The 24,992-nt window shown below is 42.5% G+C and overlaps 1 protein-coding gene and 1 long non-coding RNA gene across 3 annotated transcripts in view; one reads left to right on the plus strand and one right to left on the minus strand.

Annotated features, from left to right (window-relative positions):
- Positions 1–12,868, plus strand: part of LOC134360184 (uncharacterized) — a 35,891-nt gene extending 23,023 nt beyond the window's left edge. The window contains exon 3 of the long non-coding RNA XR_010021269.1: positions 12,835–12,868. This is a non-coding gene — a long non-coding RNA (uncharacterized LOC134360184). The remainder of the gene's footprint in view (positions 1–12,834) is intronic.
- Positions 1–24,992, minus strand: part of gas7b (growth arrest-specific 7b) — a 526,445-nt gene that overhangs the window by 343,819 nt on the left and 157,634 nt on the right. The window lies entirely within an intron of this gene.

Raw genomic sequence — 24,992 nt, forward strand, 5'->3', positions numbered from 1 at the left:
CGCTACACGGAATCCAGGCATGAACTCCGGAAAGCCATTAAGGGCGTCAAGAGGCAATATCGAGCCAAGTTGGAAGCCCAGGCTAACCAGAGGGATGCCAGTAGACTATGGCAGGGTCTAAATGAGATCACTGGGCGCAAAGAAAAGACTGGGAATATCAATAACTGTGGCGCTTCTCTTCCTGACAAACTTAACGTATTCTACGCAAGATTCGAACAGAAGAGGAGCGTTCTTCCGGATGAACCGGACCTGGTGGCATCGAGATTCATCGTCACCAAAGAGGACATTAGAAGGGCCTTCCTGAAGATAAATCCAAGGAAGGCGACAGGCCCAGATGGCGTCCCAGGACGGGTTCTCCGGGCCTGTGCAAGCAAGCTAGCTGGAGTGTTTGCTGACATCTTCAACTGCTCCTTGCTTCATTCTAAGATCCCCTTGTGTTTTAAGAAGGCAACAATAATCCCAGTGCAAAAGAAGAGCAAAGTGGCATGCCTGAATGACTATCGACCTGTGGCTCTGACATCAATTGCAATGAAGAGCTTCAAGTGATTGGTTATGGCACACATCAACCACAGCCTGCCGGTCAACCTCGACGTTTTGCAATTCACCTACCGGAGCAACAGGTCAACGGCAGATGCCATCTCTCTGGCCCTACATTCCTCCTTAGAACACCTGGAGAATAAAGATGCATACGTAAAGCTCCTTTTCATTGACTACAGCTCTGCCTTTAATACCATCGTTCCAAATAAGTGGATTCCTAAGCTCCGGAAACTGGGCCTTGGCACTCAGATCTGCAGCTGGATCTTCAACTTCCTCACAGACAGGACCCAGGCTGTATTAACAGGGGACAAACTCTCCTCTACAATCACTCTAAGCACTGGTGCGCCACAAGGCTGTGTACTCAGCCCCCTGCTGTACTCACTGTACACCCATGATTGTGTAGCCAAGTTTCCATCAAACTCGATATATAAGTTTGCTGATGACACAACAATTGTAGGCTGTATCTCGGGTAATGATGAGTTTGAGTACAGAGAGGAAACTGAGAACCTGGTGGCATAGTGCGAAGACAATAACCTATCCCTCAACGTCAGCAAGACGAAGGAATTGGTTGTTGACTTCAGAAGGAGTAGCGAACTACACGACCCCATTTACATCGGTGGTGCACAAGTGGAACAGGTCAAAAGCTTTAAGTTCCTCTGGGTCAATATCACAAATGACCTGACTTGGTCCAACCAAGCAGAGTCCACTGCCAAGAAGGCCCACCAGTGCCTTTACTTCCTGAGAAAACTAAAGAAATTTGGCCTGTCCCCTAAAACCCTCACTAATTTTTATAGATGTACCGTAGAAAACATTCTTCTAGGGTACATCACAACCTGGTATGGAAGCTGTCCCTCTTCCCTCCGGGAGAAGGCTCAGGAGCTTGAAGACTCATACGGCCAGATTTGGGAACAGCTTCTTTCCAACATGTGATAAGACTGCTGAATGGATCCTGACCTGGATCTGGGCCATACCCTCCAAATATCCAGATCTGCATCTCAGTTTTTTTTTGCACTACCTTACTTTCCATTTTTCTATTTTCTATTTATGATTTATAATTTAAATTTTTAATATTTACTATTGATTTGTAATCCACAGAGCGGGAAGCACAGAATCAAATATCGCTGTGATGATTTTATGTCCTATATCAATTGTTTGGCGACAATAAAGTATAAAGTATAAAAAACAACAAAAAAAAAGGAGTGACCAGAAACCAGAAAGACATCATAACATGAACTAGAGTCCAACCACAAACCATGTTGATTACTGCTCGCCCAAGATCCAGAACAATAGTAGCTTCCTCCAACAGCATTAAGGGACAAAGACACAGCCACACACGGAGAACTTCTCCCGACAGCATCGAGGGAGGCAGATACCATTCAAATGCAGGGACCTTCTTCAAGGAACAGCGAGCAAGAGGGAGAGAGAGAGAGACCGCCTTACGCAGACACCCTCCTCCGGCAGCACAGAGCGAGGGGTTGGTAGACAGTGCTGAACAGCCGCTCATCTTCCGCATTCATTGCAATTACTTCATTCGTCCTCGGTGCTTTAATGGGGTAGATCAGTGAGAAATGGAGTCAATCATGAGTTTGCACCCTGTCTCCAGGCTTCCTGGCCTCAATGCCGCACGTTCGCTTGAAACACGCTCGGAGACAGAAAAGTGCCAGATTGCTCAATCGACCTGAAAAACACTCCAGCAAAATGTCGATTGCAGGCTCCAACAGTAGCAGAACCACATTTGAAAGAAAAAGAAGTAGTTTCACGACCTGTCTGGGGGATGGCACCCTTGGTTGCGTTGTTCACTGGCGCCATCTTAAAAAGGGTAAATGCAAAACGGGACACATAATTTGAAATGCAGGTCGTAACTGTTTCAGAAATATGAAACCAAATGAAACATTGGAAACGCAAACAACAGGAATTCTGCAGATGCTGGAAATTCAAGCAACACACATCAAAGTTGCTGGTGAACGCAGCAGGCCAGGCAGCATCTCTAGGAAGAGGTACAGTCGACGTTTCAGGCCGAGACCCTTCGTCAGGACTAACTGAAGGAAGAGTTAGTAAGCAAACATTGGAAACATTGGAAATGTACATTAGATCACACAGAGAGGGAAAATACTGAATTAACTTTACAGAAGGATAACAAGTAAAGAAATGGACAGTTCTTATATAAAAGCGAGTGAGTTATCAGAAGTTATTGAATTTCGAATTGAGTCTGAAATGGGCAAGTGCTCAAATAGAAAATAAGATTTTGTCTCCATAGTTCCACTGTACCTCATTGCAGATATAACAGACAGATGAGTCAGAATCCGAGAACAATGGAGAACTAAAATGACAAGCAATGAGAAACACAGGGTTTGTCCTTGCAGATTGCTTGTGGGTACTCTATAAAGCAATTAACCAGCTTGCACTTGCTTTCTGCAGTAGAAAGGAGACTACATTAAAATCTTTTCAAGTTACAAGCCAACTGATCCAGCCCAGCAGCCTATCTGTGTTTCTTCATGTAGTCTTTGCAATGGAGTTTGGGATGGCTGACTTGTTATTATCTTTTTTAAGATCACCATAGAAAAATCTTTTAGACAGTCAATTACTGTCCATATATCTGACTCAGCTGACAGAGGTCATTTGTCTACGTGTTAGCCTGGCTTTCATACTTGGTTTCGCTGTAAGCCATAGTGTTTCTTTGTTGGTGATTTAGTCAGAATGATTTAATTCCCATTGTGCCACGTAGGTGGCTTTGCTGCAGGCAGTAAAACTTGTTGTAATAATGACTAAGTTCACAAACAAGTGGAAGAGACAAGGAAGCAATAAACTCAGCAAACATTAAAATGAAACCATTTGAAACATGCATTTTGTAGAAATATTGCTCCCCCAGCACAATCCCTCACTATCTTGTCCAGCCTCTTAGTAGATGAATGGAGTCACAAAGGTTTTAACAAAAAACTTACTTTCTACATTTTACTTGTGCTAAAACAGGACTGTGTAGCATGCTAATGCTCCTTTAGTAAGTGCTCTAAGAATCACAGATTTCCACTCTGATGCTAACAAATAATGTGGCGTGGTTAGCTTATTCAAAGAAATGCGGTGTCAGTTCCATTCAAGTGCAGGTTTAATTAAAATTCAATCTTTATGAATGTAGCCAAATGAAACAGTGTTGCACCAGTGCCAAGGTGTAAAACACATTACCAACTGCACACTGCACATTGCACAAATAACACATATGGTTACGATTTCAGAAAAATATGCAGTCACAAAGAAAAAGATATTGTCCAAGTCCCTGCGAGTCATGACTGTAGAATTGACCTAGTTCAGCTTGTTCTTCCACTGAGCGGACACCAGAGGGCAGCACAAAGTGAACACTGGAGGGTAACACCACCATAATGAGCCAACCCCCAACCCCCGTATGGGTTCTAGCTCGCCCCACAGATGCTCTCCAATATTGACTCGGTGTCTCCTCCCTGCTCAGCTGCAACAGGCTATCCCGTGGCACGAGTCCAGTCCTTGCCACTACCAATGTCAAACGGGGTCTCGTAATCAAAATAAAAACGTCTAAAACAATCACTCGCATAGCATATCATCCAACAGTACACGACAAGTCCAGGCAACCAAACAAAATGGTACTCAAATCCGGCTCCATCATTATCAAACAATTTGCTAATGGGATAGTTCTGAAGTACTTGATGTTCTTAGTGTTCGGCAGTGACTTAGGATCATAAAAAAGACATACATGGTGAACAAAAACAACTTTGACTGGACTCCGAGTGGCTGCTGCATCCGAGTGTGTTGCCATCTTACCGGAAGGAATGATTGCTGATTTATCGTTTAATCCTTCAACTGCAAGGTATGACCTTGGAAGACGGCCTCAAAAGGACACCTGCCCAATTATTCGCTACTCCAACCATTGGAAAGTGCTAGTTCTTCAAGATTGGCTGTGCCAATGATGAAAGAGGGGTAGAAGGCTTCTAGGATCTCGTTGGGGAGTTGGACAACTTGTGGAGAATATCGTGCAAAGATTCTCTGTGCTTCCCTTAAGATATAGAAGGGCACTATTCCATCCTTAAAAGTCTATACTGGCTCAGGTGCAATCCCATTCCCCACAGATTTTCCCTGTAATCTATGCCTCACCACTTGCTCACTAATTCTGTCATTTACCTGTACTAGGGATAATTATCTTCCCTACCTGCAAGATGTTTAACATAAGAGCGAAACCGAGAGGACCTGGAGGAAATTCATGTGATCGCAGGCAGAGCATGCGAACTCCACACAGACAGCTCTGTAGCTGTGAGGAAGAAGTCCTGCATGCTGCACCTCTGTGCTGGCCACATGGGATTCATAAGCAGTACTTGAGCAAGAATACCAAAAAAGTGCTCTTCCCACTTCCACAGCCCACTTCCCTTCCAAACTGCAGACTTCCCTGGTCCACTGCAGTCAGGCAAGCAACCTTATATTCAATTGCATTTAATAGGAGAAAGAAGCTCAAGCTTTAATTCAAGTCTGGAGTTCTCACCTTCGTTTATAGATAATCATTTTCCACATTCCTACTTAATGACCTGTCCTCAGTAAAACTGGAAATGTCATAATTTGTCCTGTCAGCCATATCACTGATAAAAGTTGTGAATATTTGAAACACCAGCTCTAATCTGTGCTGTATCAGACTAGGCACAGCTTGCCAATCTGAGAAGCACTGTCTTATTAAAGTGGAATGCTTTGGAAGCTGCCTTTGTGTTGGATATTTAACAAAAATAAATGGACTTCTTAATGGTGTTCCTAAGTCTGGGATGGCACACAGCTGAAAAATATCCGTGCAAATCTAACACTTCAGTAAAGCCTGCTGGTTATGTGCTTTGCTCACTGGTACTGCAGAAGCGAAGGTAAAGTGTGATACTGTTTTCCTGGGAATTATCTGCCATCTCTTGTTCAAGTACATTTCAGGCAATTTCACACCTGGGTTACTCTGCACAATCTGTGTCCTTATGAAGCCAAAATCTTGATTATATAGCTATGTAACTAACCTTTAAATATTACATTTGAGAACATATTAAACACAGAAGTGTCATCCAATCCACAGAAAACTCTTTGCTGAAGAGCTCTAATGTGAATATTGTTTGCTTTTAGATGTTCATACCTAATATTGCTTTCTAAATGTTATTTTAACAATCATGTAAAAAGGAATAACAACATTTGTAAAGCCAAATGACTTCATACATATTTTTATACATTAGCTAACAGCAGAGTCACAGCAAAACTTCCTAAAACTTCAAATTCCACCCTAAAATGTTTCCACGTAATAACTTTGTTGAAAGCATGTTTTGAGTTAGAAATTTTGTAGCAACAGATTGGGTGTAAACCTTGACATAGGTCATTTTGTTCTGATCATTAGCTATTCCATTGCATGGAGCATTTTAACCCTCCCCTGGAGCCTGTATCAAAACAGTATGTTCCCTCACTTTAATAGTGGTCAATTTCAGAAGAAAAACCTGAAATGTTAATATTTTTCATTTTCTTACATTTAGTTTTTGATTTTAACCTAAAGTCTTCTGTTTAACCATTCCCTGCCTCCAACAATCAAAACCACTTCCCTTCGGAGATCGTAGCTTTCTGGTGACGTGCAGTTTCAGACACCAACAGTTTCCCTCTGTCTTGTTCAAGTGGCCATAGTCTATGTCTGGGTCTAAACAGTGATTATCAGCAGTAATGCAAATGGTCATTGTAACTACAGCCGAGCTCAATAATGACCTCATTTGACCAGATTTCCAATCCAGGACACCAGCTAAAAAAAAATGGGAAGCCGAGCCAACTTCTCTACTCCACCTCAACTCCCCAAGGCCACTGAGCACCATGGTTACATTTTCATATTAGGAAGGAAATATAATATCATTGTGGTGCCTGTATTCCAGGAAAGAGTGGGTTTTGAATGTTCTGCACTGGCTTTAATGCCACAGTGAAAATTTAGTTAAATGGGAATTTTGAGTTTTTGGGGCACAGGGCACACTTTACTATGTAAAGTAATGGGGGGCTGTGAAGTCAGATGTATCCGTTTTGCAATAGAATAAAGGGAATTACAGAGGCATGAGAGAGGTGTTTGCCTAGGTGGATTGCAGAGGGGTACTGGTGGGGATGACAGCAGGGCAAAGGTGACTGAAGTTTCTGGGAATAGTTCACAAGGCACAGGATGCCCTACAGAACATGTTGTTCTCAAATGGCAGGGGTAGACAACCATGGCAGAAAACGGAAGATAGGCACTGCATAAAAGTCGAGGAAAGGGCATATAATGTAGCAAAAGTGAGTGGGAAATTGAATGATTGGAAGCTTTTAAAATCCAACAAAATGCAACTAAAAAAGCCATACGAAGGGAAAAGATGGAATATGAGGGCAAACTAGCCAATAATATAAAGCAGGATAGCCCAAAGATTTTCAGTTATATAAAGAATAAAATGGAGGTGAGAGTTGATATCGGACCACTGGAAAATGATGCTGGTGAGGTTGTAATGGAGGACAAAGAAATGGCAGATGAACTAAATAAGTACTTAGCATTAGTCTTCACTGTGGAAGACACTAGCAGTGTCCCAGAGACCCGTGAGTGTCAGGGAGCAGGAGTGAGTGCCATTGCTATTGCAAAGGAAAAAGTGCTAGGCAAACTGAAAGGTCTTAAGGTGGATAAGTCACCAGGACCGGATGGACTACATCCCAGAGTTCTGAAGGAGGTTGCTAAAGAGATAGCAGATGCATTGGCCATGATCTTTCAAGAATCACTTGATTCTGGCATGGTTCCGGAGCACTGGACAATTGCAAATATCACTCCACTCTTTAAGAAGGGAAGAAGGCAAAAGAAAGGAAATGATAAGTCAGTTAGCCCAACCTCAGTGGCTGGGAAAGTGTTGGAGACCATTATTAAGAATGAAGGTTTCAGGGTACTTGGAGACTAATGATAAAACAAGTCAAAATCAGCATGGTTTCTGTAAAGGGAAATCTTGCCAGACAAATCTGTTAGAGTTTTTGGAGGAAGTTACAAGCAGGGTTGACAAAGCAGAGGCAGTGGATGACATTTATTTGGATTTTCAGAAGGCAATTAATAAGGTGCCACACATGAGGCCTCTTAACAAGATGAAATCCTATGACGTTACAGGAAAGATACTGACATGGATAGAGGGCTGGCCGACAGGCAGGAAGCAGCGAGTAGGAATAAATGGGGCCTTTTCTGGTTGGCTGCCAGTGACTAGTGGAGATGTTCCTCACAGATCAGTATTGGGACCACTACTTTTCACATTGTTTGTCAGTGATCTAGATAATGGAATTGATGGCTTTGTAGCAAAGTTTGCAGATGATACAAAGATAGGTGGAGGGGCAGGTAGTACTGAGGAATCAATGGGATTGCAGGAGGACTTAGACAAATGGGCAAAAAATTGGCAGATGGAATACAGTGTTGGGAAATGTATGATAATGCATTTTGGTAAAAGGAACAAAAGTGCAGACTGTTACCTAAATGGGGAGAAGGTTCAAATATCAGAGGTGCCAATAGACTTGTGAGTCCTTGTGCAAGACTCCCAGAAGGTTAACTTACAGGTTGAGTCTGTGCTAAAGAAGGCAAATGCAATGTTAGCATTCATTTCAAGGGGAATAGAATATAAAAACAAGGAAATAATTCTGAGGCTTTATAAGACACTAGTCAAGCCATGCTTGGAGTATTGTCAACAGTTCTGGGCCCCATTACTCAGAAAGGATGTGTTGTCATCGGAGAGAGTCCAGAGGAGGTTCACAAGGATGACTCTGGTAATGAAAGGGTTAACATATGAGGAGCATTGGGCAGCTTTGGGCCTGTACTCACTAGAATTTAGAAGGATGTGGGGGGATCTCATTGAAACCTACTGAATGCTGAAAGGTCCAGATAAGGAGGATGTGGAGAGGATGTTTCTTACGCTGGAGGTATCCAGGACTAGAGGGCACAGCCTCAAAATTGAGCAGCAACCTTTTAGAACAGAGGTAAGGAGGAATTTCTTTTTAGCTAGAGAGTGGTGAATCTGTGGAATGTTCTGCTACAGGCCACCATGGAGGCCAAGTCAGTGGGTATATTTTAAGTGAAAGTTGATAGTTTCCTGATTGATCAGGGCATCAAAGGTTATGGCAAGGAGGCAGGTATATGAGGTTGACAGGGATCCAGGATCTGCCATGATGGAATGGCGGAGCAGACTCAATGGGCTGAATGGCCTAATTCTGTTCCTATGTCTTATGGTCTTCTAACTTCCCCATTCTATTTTAACCATGTATTTTGAGCCATGTAAAATCATTCTGTACCATGCCAGCATGATGCATTATAGCTCTTGTATTTTCCACTTCTCTGAATAAGACTGGCAGCTTACACCTACAGCTGTTAATAACTGATTTGATGCTGTCTAACAGGTTTAAGATACAGTCTTCATGGCTGGCAATGGACAACTCAGTTTAATCAAATGTGAAAATGCAGAATGTAATATGGTAATCAACATCACCACCGCAACTCCCCATCACGGTTCAGATAAATAATCATCCTATTTTCTTAAATACTGTGTGGGAAAAAATGGTTCTAATTTGGTAAGCACAAAGCAATATACACTTCTTGCCTTTCAGAAATAGTACTTGTTTACAGGCAATCCTGATGGTTAAGAATGACTTTTTCTACTGTAGTTTTGCAAGTTCTGAGGTGATCGATGAGGCCAATGTGAGAACCAGAAAGTCTTCTATAGATGGGGCTGAAGGCAGCCAACAGTGCAAGCAACTGGTTGACTGTGAAGTGGTGTGCTCCTTCTATCATTTATATAGGGTCTCTGTGAGTTTATGTGGTACTGACAGCCTTGTTACTGGACTGCTGTCTCTATTTTGCAGTCAATGATCACAGACTCCCAAGAGTCAACTGGGATATTTCAGCTTTTCAACAACATTCCTGGATGTGGCAATCTCTTCCTGCGATGGCACTGGAAATAGACTGATTGACATTGAACACGTGAATGATGTGGCCTTCTCAATGGAGCCAATTAAGTGTAATTAGGTTCTCTGGACTGGGGACGCTGTCTGGAAGTTTATCCTTCCAGAAAATCTGGAGAGCTTAGCAAGACAGCGTTGATGGTAGCTTTTCAAAGTCTTGGTAAGCCTCTGGAGAACACCAACCACTCCCCACATCTTGAGAGCCAGTTATCGGCAAAGGCAAACAATGGTGAAATTCACCACTGCCCAGCCTTTGGTCAATTGAAGGAAAAAGATTTCTGAGAATCAGTACTAAGGAGGATATCATAGCTCTAGATCACCTAAAAACAATCACTGTATGTAAAGAATCTTGATGTATTCCTGAAAACAGACAGAATGCTCGAGAAGCTTGGCAGGTCAGACAGCATCTATGGAAAAGAGTAAACAGTCCACTTTTCAGGCTAAGACACTTCTTCGGGTCTGTTCTCTTTTCAATAGATACTGTCTGACCCGCTGAGTTCCTCTAGTGTTCTGTGTGTGTTGCTTTGGATTTCCAGCATCTGCAGATTTTCTCTTGTTTGTATTCCTGAGAAGCATGATTAAGCAATGCCTTATATCTCATATATCCTGAAGACAAAGATGGATATGTCTATGTAAATATACCATTATTGATAGTACATTTGCATAGATTTGGCATGGTTACCTGATGAGCTCATGTGTCACAAGACTCCAGTAAAATAATCAGTTGGCACTTATCCCTGGGATTCCTGCATAAATAATTATTACTTACGCAAAGTGCAAATGGATGACTAATGTCCACGGATGCAGTGATGAATTGATGCCTCCAGGATAGAAAAAAAACTCACTAAGCCTCTGCGGTAAAATTCTAGCTACATACAGTCGTCCCTTGGTATCCGCGGGGGATTGGTTCCAGGACCCCCCGCAGATACCAAAATCCATGGATGCTCAGGTACCTTATATAAAATGGCATAGTATTTGCATATAACCTACGCACATCCTCCCGTATACTTTAAATCATCTCTAGATTACTTATAATACCTAATACAATGTAAAAGCGATGTAAATAGTTATACTGTATTGTGTAGGGAATAATGACAAGGAAAAGCAGTCTGTACATATTCAGTACAGACGCAACCATCGTAGCTCTTCTGGGAACACTGTTGCTGCCTCAGCATCAGCCGATGTCGATTCTCCTGTGATCTTTAAGTTCTTGAGGCTGTAGCGCTTTACATAGCCAAACAGCCATCCCTTACTAGCCTTAAACTCCTTCATCGTGCTCACAACACAAGTAGTGAATGAACGAGACACAGGGCAAACAATGCTCAAACAACGAGTGCTGGAGAGAGACTGAGGATCTGTGGAATGTCGGGAGGCTACAGCAGGGTATACCTACACATCACTTCATTTGCGTGGATTCAGCGTAGTGCTCGGCGCGTGGCAAATTCAAGTTTTGCTTTATAGAACTTTCTGGAATTTTTTTTTTCGAATATTTTCGATCCGCGGTTGGTTGAATCTGCAGATGCGGAACCTGCAGATGTGGAGGGCCAACTGTATTCTGTTCCAGCAAATCAGAGAGAGTTTGAGTATCTGACACTTTAAAGAACCAGTCTAACAGGTGATTGGCAATCAGTTAAAAGAACATCACTTCATTAACTGAAAGGTGCTTGGTGAGATTTCATTTTGTTCTGTTTCCTTTATTTTCTTCTCTTACAAAACAGTACAACTATTCAGTATTATGAGATCATAGCTCAGAAACGACTCTAAGAGAAAGAAATTCCAAATATGTCAGACTTTGAGGAAAGCAGTTTGTGATGCAGAACGCTATAATGCAGAATATTCAGAGATTGCATCATTCCACTTGCTGTGATGTTTAAATTCATCGAATGGTATTTATCAAATGATTTGTGGTAGTACATTGATAGATAGAAAGGCTGAACACGTTTCAGAAGTGGTCAGAAAAACTACAACACCTCTTTGGTCACGAAGGGTTTATAATCCAGGAAATAATGATTTTCAATCAAACCCAAATAACCTTATATGCTCTTTTGTCTCAGTTTCTGCATGGAATGGAATATAACAAATATACTGCATGGATCTGCTAACATTAGCCTGAACTGTTTTTGAAACAGCAATGCCACAGGCACAGTAGATCTAGGCAAGTTTTTCATGTTTAACTGCAGGGTTTCCTGAAAACCAACTAAAATCCAAGCCACAGGCAAATTATTTAAAGCCATACCCAAACCAGAAACAATAGGAAAGGTCTGAATAAATCTGCAGTTAATGCTGAGTATAATTAACATGCTCAACCCCTAACACAATCTATTTCACCAAGTCCTCACCAACTGCTGATAGGGAAGAAGTTCAATACGTTTAACTGAGCATGCTGTGGACAGGCATTGAGTTAAATGTTTACTTTTAAATACTTCATAGTTTCAGACTCTGTGGTACAGAATGCAAGATATTGGCAGTTGATCAATTAGCAGAAAACCTCTTCCAGGATGTACTGACTGGAACCTACTATGGGTCTTCTTGGTTATTAACCAACCTCAATTCATCGACTGTTCAGGCACTGAAAGGATAAGAGTACTATATTCATTCAAATGTGATTTAGCAGATATACCTGCTGTGACAATCTTAAGGACAAATCTGGCAAATCTGTTTGATCCATTATCTGTTTGTAAACAAAGTCTGAAGCAGCTTACAAATTTAAACTGTGCCAAATTGGCTTTAATGCAATTTTAGAAAACAGATTAAATCTGAGGGACTTTGACTTCAAAATAAATTAGTATCCTGCATAGATAGGAAGCATAAGGTTAACAATAGGTTATTGAAAACTTCCGTAAATTTGTAAGTCACTTCAAGATTTCAGCACTTTTAGCATACCGTGCCATACCAACACCTGGGAAGTGAAAAGCTGATAGTCCCACCTTAATATTTTTGGCCAAGTCTGGTCAAATGTCAACATGTTCAGGACATCCACACATATACAGTCAAACACAGTAGTTGCAGACTTGCAACTGGATCCCTGCAAAAGTGCAGCTAGTAAATGGAAACTTTCACCTACTTTCTACCACTGGCCAACCCATGAAGTCCATGAGAAAAGCTCTGCTTCATGAGATTCCTCATTTGGAAAATTCCCTGTCCTTTGTAGATATTGTGCCAATCTAACCTGGTACAAAGGACCCTCAAAATTACTGATTCAAAAGGGAAAAGGTAGCTTGGAAAGAAGAGAAGCAAAAATAAGGTGTTTTTTGAATTAATTATTGTTTGTTCAATATTTTTAAAGTGTGCCTGTTTTTACTTTTGAAAATAAAATTCTTTAAATTTTTGTCATTTTACTTTTAGCCACTCTGATTATCGGACACCATAAAGAGATACATCACTCCTAGTTGGGGCAGATTTGATGGCTGGGAAGACTTCCAGTAGTTTCTCAGGGGCATGGAATTCTTCAGTTCATCTCTGGCGTCAGACTCTTTGAGCCAGCAAGAGAGCCTACTGCTTCCAGATCAGGTAAGCTTTGGCTCAGCTTATGCTGAGTAGCGGTCCCAAGACAAAACCACGGCAACATAGCGGTTAGCGCAACACTGTTACAGCTTGGGGCGTCCGAGTTGTTGAGCTCAAATTCCAAAGTCACCTGTGAGGAGTCTGTGCATCCTCCCCAAGGAATGCGTAGGTTTTCTCCAGGCATTCCAGTTCCCTCCAACAGACCAAAGACATACTGGTGAGTAAGTGAATAGGTCATTATAAACTGTACCTTGATTAGGTTAGTGTTAAATCAGGGTTTGTCAGGGATTGCTGGTCAGCGCACTCAAAGGGCTAGAAAGGGCTATTTGCACTGTTTCCCTAAATAAAATAAGTAATTTTTTTTTTAATTGGATCACCATTTATTATTTGACACTAGGAAAGCACATTAACCAAGCCTTCTTCTGACAACTGATAATTAATTGCATATACTTTCCAATACCAAACACTGAAAAGTAACTAGAAAGTTAGAACCTGTGATGATATTTTTCCTATCACTTTTCCAATAGCTTTGAGGAAATGAATCAGGAGAACATTGCCTGTCTTTCCTTAAAGGACACATTTTTTGGAAGGAATTAGGTTCATGATTTAATTTATAGCTATTAATAAAATGTGCAGAAGATAGTCAATACAAAGGAGGTATTTTCAAGGAGGAAAACATACCATCACTCAATAATACCTCGTGTTGTAAGTGATTCCTCTGAAATATACTACTACCTGCCATGATGACAAACGACCATTTTACTTAAAGAGTAGTGAGTTGTACATACCATGTATTTGTTTCCAGCATATTATTCAAGCGAGAAACAATCTCAAGGAAATCAAGTGGACTCTGGCATCAACACAAGGAATCAATGGCTCCTTCTCTGCCATAAATTTCTATGAATCTAATGAAATTACATGAGGGAAGTGAATTGCCTGACATTGATGCATAAATATCATAAATGTTTTATTCAAACAGTTGACTTTTAACTTATTCCGATTTTATCTTTTTCATTCCGTTATTGTTTAAGGTAACAATGTATACAGTATTATCACACTGGTAGTTCAGTAATAAGAGGTTCTTTAACTATGATGACAAGAAGCAAAAATGATATGCAGCAGTAGGAATGTTGTGAGACAATTTTGCTTTCTGTAAATCCATTTAAGCAATTGTTCACCTTGTAGCTAAAGCCAATGTGTCAATTGTGGTTAGATAGTGCCAAATAATGAACTCGAACTATATCCTTTTCCTTCTCTTTCTCCTTTCAGAAACAAAGATAAGATCTGAAAGGAACAATTGTGAAGGCTGACAGCATCAAATTTGTACAACTTTAGTTGACAAAACCCAGGCAGAGCTCACCTCCTACATACCAACCAGTCTAAGCACTAGCTCTCACCGTTGGAAAGCACAGCCGGTAACCATAGCAACTAGCCAGCCATGACTGCCCCTGAGCAATCTGGAGTGGAAGCTGTACAAAGATAATCATCACTGCTGCCCAGATGTCACATAAAAAGGCTTGGCCAGTACACAGCAAAACCATCCAACCACCAGAAGGATAAAACAAACCCAAAGGAAGAGCTCCACCAGGCCCCCTCTGAACATACTCCAGTAGGCTCTGTGACCAAATGGCAATGAAAACCTAATGAGCATCCTAATCAGTGATGTCACTGAACTGTAACTGCTCCACATGACACAAAAATGGCATACCTTGACAAATAATTTTAATGCAAAATATTAATATAAATGTCATTATTGCTGATTATGTCAAAACAAAGGTTGGAGATTGTTGTAACATGAACATTATTAAAAGTAAGTTAATACTAATTAGGATAATAGGGGGGTTTACTTCCGTTCTTTTTACTTCCAATGTGCTTTCTATATAGTGTTCCCGCCATGCTGTACGGGTTGTAAAAGCCTCTGTATATGTGGTTTTGACGTTCAAGATAAAGTTGTTTCTTTGGCATGAAGTTGTTGAGTGTGCCACTTTCAAAGTAGAAGTTACCACATATTTTTGGCGATGAGGTAAACTGGTTTTGTGGATGTGTCGGCACGTTTCGAACAGGAGCAGCAGCGCTAATAAGGGGCCTCACGTTCAGATGGCTACGTTTGGGACTATCGTTGAATTTGTGGAGTTAACGGAGGACTGGCCGGAGTATGAGGAAAGGTTAGGGCACTTTTTCTGTGCTAATGGAATTACTGAGGAGGCTAAGAAGCACTCTATTCTCCTGAGTGTGTGTGTGGGGCAAAGACCTACAAGCTAATAAGGAATTTAGCCACACAACGGAAACCGGGGGACATTCCATATGATGAACTGGTCAAGCTCGTGGGGAATCACTACAATCCGAAACCTTCTGTGATAGTCCAACGGTGTACGTTTCACAGCCGTTTCAGGAAGCCAGGTCAGTCTGTGGCCGATTTTGTGGCCGAGCTTTGGCAGCTGTTGAAGCATTGTGATTTCGGAGTGGTGTTGGAAGACATGCTCTGTGATCGATTGGTATGCGGCATTAATAATGACGGCATCCAACGCCGCCTTTTAGGGGAAACCCCACCATTGACTTTCAAGAAAACCTTAGAGGTTGCCCAAGGCATGGAGGTGGCTGCTAATAATGTCAAGGATATCCAGAAAGGACATGGGGGGGGGGGGGAGGTCGCAGTCGGCGGCAGTGTACCAAGTCAGGAGGGAGACTGGTAAACAGGCAAAGCGGGTGGAATGTTTCCGGTGTGGAGGGACGCACTATGCAAATAATTGCAAATTCAAAGACACTGTCTGCCATGCTTGTAGCAAAAAGGGACATTTAGCTAAAAAGTGCAGGAGTTCAAAGGGCAAGATTAAGCCTGGGCAGGGGAAAGCTCAACAGGTTCAGGCAGCCACACACCGTCTAGAAGAAGCAGATGAAGAGGCAGAGTGTTTGGAGTGGAAATAGGTGAGGAACCACCTGAACCATATTATGCCACAGTCACTGTCGGGGAAAGGACATTAAGTTTGAGATTGATTCAGGGACTACTGCATCGGTCATTAGTGAGGAGACCTATAGGAGGACATGGGGGTCCAACCTGCCTCCCAACAGACCGTCAAAGCTTAGGACCTATACGGGGCAGTCCATACCTCACTTAGGGGTGTTATATGTGGACATTTCAGCCGGGAGTCAGAAGGCTGAAGCCAGGCTAGTGATAGCTAAGGGCAGGGGGGCCCAGTCTTTTGGGTCGCGATTGGCTTTGCAAAATCTGGCTAAACTGACATGAAATTAACTATGCACACACGACAGACAACATTCTGCAGTGGTGCAGTGACATTTTCAGGGACAAGCTACGAACACTGAAGGGCGTGACAGTGAAACTCCATGTCGACCCTGAGGCTACACCATGTTTTTTTAAGCCCAGGTCAGTGCCCTATGCCATGAAAGGCAAAGTTGAGGAGGAGCTGGAACGTTTACAGAGGCTGGGCATTATTGAGCCCGTCCAGTCTTCAAGGTGGGCGGCTCCCATTGTTCCAGTTTTGAAGGCAGACAAAATGGTGAGGATATGTGGGGATTATAAGCTTACGGTGAATGAGGTCTCTAGGCTGGAGGAGTACCCATTGCCACGGGTGGATGACCTGTTTACGACCCTGTCGGGGGTAAGCTGTTGACAAAGCTGGACATGAGCCATGCCTACCAACAGCTGCTGCTTGACGAGGATTCAAAGGAGTATGTCACAATTAATACACACAAGGGTTTATTCAAGTACAATTGCCTGGTGTTTGGAGTGGCGTCCAGCCCTGCCATATTCCAAAGGAAAATGGACACTTTGCTGCAGGGGATTCTGCACGTAGCAGTGTACCTTGATGATATTTTGATCACGGGGGCTATGGAGGTGGAGCATCTGGCTAATTTAGAACGGGTGCTGAAGAGGCTGTCAGACGCAGGGCTGCGGTTGAAACACAGAAAATGTGTGTTCCTGGCATAGAGTGTGACTGACCTGGGATACAAGATCACAGCTGAGGGGCTTCACCCTGTGGAGGACAAAGTGAGAGCTATTAAGGAGGCCCCAAGCCCTAAGACCATCACGGAACTCAGATCATTTTTGGGCATGGTGAATTATTACGGCAAGTTTCTTCCTGACCTGTCAAGGTTTTGACCCCACTGTATAAGCTGCTTCACAATGACACTAAGTGGCAGTGGGGTGAAGAGCAGCAGAAAGCTTTCAAGGAAGTGAAAGAACTCCTCCACTCAGCGAAGCTGCTTGTTCACTATGACCCAGACAAGGAGATCACCCTTGCATGCGATGCCTCGCCCTATGGAGTCGGGGCAGTTCTCTCACATGTAACGGAGGACTGTTCAGAGAAGCCTATTGGTTTTGCTTCACGTACCCTGACAGCTGCTGAGAAGGGATATTCACAGCTGCACAAAGGAAGTCTGGCTACTGATTTTGCAGTCAAACGCTTTCATCAGTACCTTTATGGACGCGTATTTACAATTTATATGGACCATAAACCACTGATGAGCCTGTTCAGTGAGACTAGATACATCCTACCGCTAGCCTCAGCCAGGATACAGCGTTGGGCTCTTACATTGTCAGCTTACCAGTACACGATAGTGTACAGAGCGAGTGGGGATGATGCAAACGCTGATGCACTGAGTCAGCTACCTTTACCTGAGACACCTGTTGCTACATATGTGCCTCCAGAGACTGTGTTTTCATTGGAGAGGCTGTCAGAGACACCTGTAAAGGCGACCCAGATTAAGCAGTGGACAGAGAGGGACCCAGTCCTGCCCCAAGTCAAGACTTTTCTTTTACAAGGTTGGCCCAGAGTCGTGGAAGGAGAGAAACTGAGGCCTTATGCCAAACGCAAGACAGAACTCAGTCTGCAGGATGGCTGCATTTTCTGGGAGGCGATGGTCAACGTGCCTCCCCCTGGCCGTTCACAGATTATGGTCGAAATTCATGAGACTCATCCAGGGGTGTCTCAAATGAAAAGCCTTGCAAGATCCTACGTCAGGTAACCAAGAATGGATCAGGATCTGGAGAACAAGGTAAAATCATGCATGCAATTTCAGACTAATCAGAATATACCACCACCAGCTCTTTTGCACCCATGGGAGTGGCCAGACCACCCTTGGTCTAGGCTACATTTGGACTGTTCTGGCCCTTTTATAGGGCAGATGTTTCTTCTAATGGTAGATGCACATTCTAAATGGATCGAAGCTCACATCATGAGCAACATCACAGCCCCCTCAACCATAGACAAACTCAGACAAGTGTTTGAAGTCCATGGGTTGCCTGACACTCTGGTCACTGATAATGGCCCGAAGTTCACCAGTGAGCTGTTCAGTGAGTTCATGCAGCAGAATGGCATTCATCACATTCAGACGGCCCCTTTCCACCCAGCCTCCAATGGTTTGGCTGAGCGGGCTGTTCAGACAGTGAAGGAAGGCCTGAAGTGGATGACAGGGGACTCGCTTAGCATTCAGCTTTCACGTTTCCTGTTTAAATACTGTCTCACGCCACAAACTAGACTGCCCGCACTCCAGCAGAGATGCTGATGGGGCGTAGGCCCAAGTCAAGATTGGACCTGCTGTGCCCGGACATGAAGGTAAAAGTGAGACAGACTACTGTGGAAGCATGTCCACCAGTGACTTAGCCAGAGGGTGAGACGCTGGTAGAGGGGTCGGGGCCCCTGAAGAGTTTGGACATTCTCACGCAGACACACAGACCCCTCTCATGCCCCTAACACCGGACCCACCCAAAACACCCTCACCAGCGGTGCCTGCTGGGTCACCGGGGGTAGTGCACAGATCACAGCACACTCCTAAACCTCCTGACAGACTGAATCTATGACGGGGCAGTTTTTTTTTTGCTGTTGTTAGACATGCTTTCTGGATGTTTTGTATTGGGAAACCGCTACTGAGATACCAGTATAAGTTTTCAGGGGTACGCAAGTTAATAACACCACTGTTTTTATTTCCTAGTTTTTTACATTTGGGGATGTTGGACTTTAAAGGGGGAGAAGTGTTGTAATGTGAGCATTATTAAAAGTAAGTTTATACTAATTAGGATAACAGGGGGTTTACTTCCGTTCTTTTTACTTCCAGTGTGCTTTCTATATAGTGTTCCTGCCATACCATACGGCTTGTAAAAGCCTCCGTATATACTTAACGGTATTAACGTTCGAGATAAAGTTGTTTCTTTGGGCATCAAGTTGTCGAGTGTGCCTTTTTCAAAGTAGAAGTTACCATAGAGATGATAGAAGTATTGAGTAGACAAGGCCGTTTTCCAGACAGGCCAACGTGGTCCACCTCATTCGTGCCAGCCATGATGCTGAGGACAGGACATCATGGCAGACCCAGAATTCATTGTCTGCATTAGATTTGTATCGCTCCACACCTTTCCTAACTAAGTTCATGTCCAAATTCCTCTTAAATGTTGTAACTGTATCTGCTCCACCACTTCCTCTGGCAAGTTTGCTCCAGATGCTTACCAATTTCCATGTGAAAACCATACCTTTCTCATCTCCTTTGAACCTCTTCCCTTCACCTTAAACTTGTACCCTCCAATTCTAAACTCCTCAACTCCATGAGAAATACTATAGCTATCTATTCTATTTATGTTCCTTATTAATTTTTAAACATCTGTAACATCTCCTTTCAGTGTCCTATATTTCAGTGAGAATATATTCAGCCCTTCCAATCTCTCTCTTTTCAACTGCAGCCCTCAAAGTCTAGGCAATGTTCTAGAATGCCAGGTTGTGTTTTAGGATGCGTAGAGAGCCCAGTCTGCTTCTCTCACCACAGGCATTGCCTGAACTGTTGATCATTTTCAGCATCTTTTGCTTTTAGTTCAGCAGATTTCAAGCATCTATATAATTTGGCTTCTGTATTGATTATCCTGTTCTCCAGTATTTCCCAGCACTTATGCTTGGACAGGCACTTGATTTACACTTCTGAGGGGTGCCAATTTTCTCCATAAATAATTAAGCATTATATTTTAACACTGAAGCCAAGTCTAAAACAAGAGTTAATTCCAAAACACTGGAGATCATAAAACAGAGAGGTTACTAGAAACTGAAGGGCGTATTACATAGCTTTCATGCCTTGAGTCATCCCGAAGTGCTTTGCAAGCAATTAAATATCATTGGAGTGTAGTCATTGTTATAATGTGCAAAATCCAAATGAAGATTTGCACTTAGCCAACTCCCACCAACAGTGAAATACTGATGGCTAAAATTATACACGACTTTTAGTGATTTTAACTTAGAGGCAATACCTCCCAGAATACCAGGGATAACTCACCCACTTTCCTTCAAAATAGGCCGATGGGACATTATGTCAGCTGACAGAACAGACACACCTTGAGGGTCCCTCAGTCTCAAACAAAATCTGTGCTCAAATTTCAGGAGTAAGTCCACGAAGATTAAAACCTCCTTAAATGTGATGGAGGCAACCATGGGCAACATACTGTACCTAACAAATAAATTAGAATATTCCAAAACTATTAGGACTCTGCTAATTAGTATTTACAGACTAGGAATAGTGGGAACCACTGAATGTTTAATGATATTCAATGACCCCAAATACCAATGTTTGATACCTTCACACTTGCTATCAATGCAACATAAACTCAGAGAAATGCACAGAACTGTTATAATAGCTTTATAACTGCAACTTTCAGGCTAAAGGCAATAACCAGAGGATCTTTAATTCTGTACACAGGCTTTTACTTTCACTCAAACTCCAATCTTAATTATTAAGTTCTGTCACTTAAATAATCTTCAATCATTCCTAGTTATTTTCTTTTAATGTAAAACCTGATTTTAATCTAAAAAGAAAATGCACACAAACACAAGTATCTAGTTACAGGCAGGAAACATGGATTTAACAATTCCTGATAGCATGTTTGGATTGATTAATATGGAAAATGGAAGACATTTTTCTGATAATAGCACCAAAAGTCCTTGAATAAGCTTCTAATGAGAGGGTTAAGATAAATCAGCCAGCTTTTTGCCCAGCATTCTTTCAATTATACAACTTAGTCATCTGGTCTGGGATCACAGGAGCACAAATAGGTTATCGGTACAATGACCCAGCTCCAATATTCAGTATTATGAATGAGTTTTACTTTATCTCTTAGCTTTGGTCTGTATCATTCATTAACCTACCCTGATGAAAATTTAACTATCCCTATTTTCAAAACTCTAATTGTTCCAGTAATGACAATGAACTGAAGGTGGAAATTCCCTTTTGGTTTCCCTCTTAGTGGCCTAGTTCTCTCCTTCTGAATTCCCTCATCTCTTTACACTTGATTGAACCTGCTTCACACCTCGATTGGATAATGTTTTAATCTTCTGCGACAAGGGAATGCAACTTTATGCAACTTATCCTCATGATCTAGTTCTCAATGCCACCACTGCATCGTTCTGGTGAAACTGCATGTTATTCCTTTCCTCAGACAACTTATCCTCTCAAAGATGTACTTCTTAAAAATGTAGAACTCTACAGATCACATCTGACCACAGTTTTAAGCATCTCAGCTAAAGATTCAGCCTTTAATGCAAATTGGCCAGTTTTAGTTAAAAGCCTAAAACTTCAATGGCGTCTGTCACTGTAACTATGGAGTTGAATGATTTTCACACTAGAATGGGATTGGCCCGATTTATCCATCCATGCTGACCAAGGTGCTTTCCTGAGCTCGTCCCACTTGACTGCAGAAGCCTTTTCTCCCTACATTTCTGTCTTTTGAACGCTGTAATTGAACTTGCTTCTACCATATCTTCTGGCACCTTAAGGAGTTTCAACTTTTCACCCACACTTCTACACATGTAATGCTGACAGCATTTTGAATGGCTACTTTATGGTCTGGTACTGCAATTTGAATGTGCAGGAATGCAGATTTGCGGACTCTGCCCAATACGTCACAGGCATATTCTCCCCTACCACTGGTGGTATCTACAGGAGGCACTGCCTGAATAAGATAACATCTATCAAGATCCCAGCCATAGGAGCATAGTAGTTAGCACAACGCTATTACAGCCCAGTACAGAGATCGGAATTCAGTCCCAGAGTCCTCAGTAAGGAGTCTCTGTATGTCCTCCCCATGGGATGAGTGTGTTTTCTTTGGGTTCTCCAGTTTCCTCCTACAGTCCAAAGATGTACCAGGTAGGTCAAACAGTCATTGTAAATTGTCCCATGACTAGGTTAGGGTTAAACTGGGGTTGACGGGGGTTGCTGGGTTGTGCAGCTCAAAGGGCTGGAAGGGCCTATTCTATACTCTGTCTCTAAATAAAATAAAACAAATAAAATCTGGACCATGTCATCTTCTCACTGTCACCGTTCGGCAGGAGTTACAGAAGCCTGAAGTACCACACCACCAGGTTCAAGAACAGTTACTTCCCTTCAACCTGAATGTAGAGGCGCTGCCATGCCCTCTTTGTAATGGCACTTGGAAATGATAACTCCAAGACATTTAAAGATACTGACCCCCTGCACCTCTGATCCCCAGTGAGGACCGGCTCATAGACCTCTGTTTTCTTCCTCCTGTAGTCAATCATCAGCTCTTTGGTTTTCCTGATGTTACGTAAGAGGTTGTTGTTGTGGCACTATTCCACCAAATATTCAATCCCTCTCTTACATTCCCATTCATTACCAACTTTGGTGGTGTCACCAGCAAACATAAACATAGTTTGGAGCTGTACTTGGCCTCACAGTCACAAGTGTAAAGTGAGGAGAGCAGGGTGCCTTGCCCACAGCGCCATGGTGTACCTGTGCCGATGAAGAATATGGAGGAGATGTTGCTGCCAATCCGAACTTTCTGAAACGCCCGTCCGCTGCTGTCGTTACTGTGTGGTTGGGAATCTTTCGGAGGGTAGGCCTCAAAATCCCTGGCCTTGCCTGCTTTTGGCGACCGAGAAGGAGGTCGAATCCTTCGGCAGAGATGCCGCTCAGTACTCTGTGTCGGAGAGCTGATCAGAGCTCGAAGTTTTCGGATGACTCAGAGTCGGACTGTGGTCGGGTATGGCAGGGGGAGTTTTTCTTCCTTCTCCCATCTGCGTGAGATATGGGACATTTTAGAAACTTTGAACTTTACTGTGCTCATGGCCTTTCCTCATCAAGTTATGGTTTTGTTGCACCGTTGTAATTATATGTATAATTATGTGGTTTTGTCAGTTTTTTCAGTCTTGGTTTGTCCTGTGTTTTGTGATATCACACCGGAGGAAATGCTGTATCATTTCTTAATGCATGCATTACTAAATGACAATAAAAGGGGACTACGTGTCTTCATAATCTAATCTAATTTACTGGGGTCTGAAAGGGAGGAAACTGAAGGTGGTGTTCCACAGGGATTGAGGTCTTGGAGCTTACTGATTAGTTTTGAAGGCGTCATAGTGTTGAATGCAGAGCTGTAGTTAATGAAGGGCATCCTAAGTAATGCACCTTCACCATCCAGGTGATGCAGGGCCCAGTAAAGAGCCATTGAAAAGGCATCTGCTGTTGACCTGTTGTGATAATAGGCAAATTGGAGTGGATTCAAGTCACTCCTGAGGCAGGAGTTGATAACTTTCATCATCAACTTCTCTGAAATATGTTCATAATTAAGAGTACTTGATATTAAAGTAGCTACCCCTCTTTTGTGACTCAATTTATATGATGAATAAAATACATACTTAAAGCCCATTCTTTTTAATTTTCCATGTTCAGATTGGCTCATATGTGTTTCCTGGAGGAAAGCTATTTGTGCCCTCTCTTTTTTCAATTTAGACATAATCTTATTTCTTTTAATTGGATTCAAAATCCCATTAACATTATAGGAAATTATTTTTACCAATTCAGTTTGCATTTTTCTCTAGTAGAAAAAAAGCACTCTCCTTTTCTAACCAAACAGTAAGCAATCCCTTCTCAACAGTAAACCAAGACATATAACCACACCCTAGACATTTCTGAACGTATAACATTTGAAAATTTTCCCCGACTTCCCACAGTGAGGCCTGAGCACCGACCCGCCTCAGTTCAGAGGGATATCCTCTATCTTCACCCTGTGTTAGAGGGCCCTCAGCAGTTTGAATAATCATAGAGAATTTTCTCCTATTTATGTCTCGACCATATTGCTATCATTCAAGTTATTCCGCCTAGATTATTTTCAATTACCAGTTTTCATTTTACTTTTAAGTCCGATTTACTCTTTTCAGTCATTTCTCTTAATTAATCTGTATTCTCTGTACATTCGCGTCTGAATATTTGCAGCTTTTCCTTGTAGTTTGACACTCTGTTTCGAGTGGGGCGTCCTCGCCCCACTAACTGCCACGACTTCTGCCGAATCCTCTCCAGTAGCGACTCCGGTTGGGTGATAACTTTAATAGGTAGTCCCCGGTCCGCCAGGTCCCATCATCAACTTCTCAAAGCACTTCATCACTGAGGATGTAAGTGTTACTGGACGACAGTCATTGCGGCAGGTTGCTACATTCTTCTTGAACACCGGTATGATTGAAGCCTGCTTGAAGCAGGTGGGCACCTCAGACTGCTGAAGCAGAAGTTTAAGGATGTCAGTAAACACTCCAGCCAGCTGATTAGCCAGTACTTGGCCAGGTACACTGTCTAGGCCGGATAACTTACATGGGTTCACCCTGTTGAACCATGATCTCACGTCAGCCTCAGACACTACCAAAAACAAACAGGGTCTTCAGGGGCTGTTGGAGTTGGTGAAGGTGCCTCCCTGTTATGTTAGTCAAAGTGAGCATAAAATGCATTGAACTCATCTGGGAATGATCCTAGATCCTTGCACTTATGTTCAAGCCCTCCTAAAGTAAATGCTAACATTTTCCTTTTTTACTACTCACTCAACCTACAAGTTAACCTTTATGGAATCCTGCACCAGGACTCCCATCTCCCTTTGCACCTCTGATTTCTGAATTTGCTCCTCATTTAGAAAGTAGTCTATGCCTTTATGCCTTTTACCAAAGTGCATGCCCATATACTTCATACTTCCTTACACTGTATTCCATCTGCCACTTCTTTGCCTATTTTCCTAA

This window comes from Mobula hypostoma, chromosome 22 (assembly GCF_963921235.1).
Source record: "Mobula hypostoma chromosome 22, sMobHyp1.1, whole genome shotgun sequence".
Taxonomy (NCBI): domain Eukaryota; kingdom Metazoa; phylum Chordata; class Chondrichthyes; order Myliobatiformes; family Myliobatidae; genus Mobula; species Mobula hypostoma.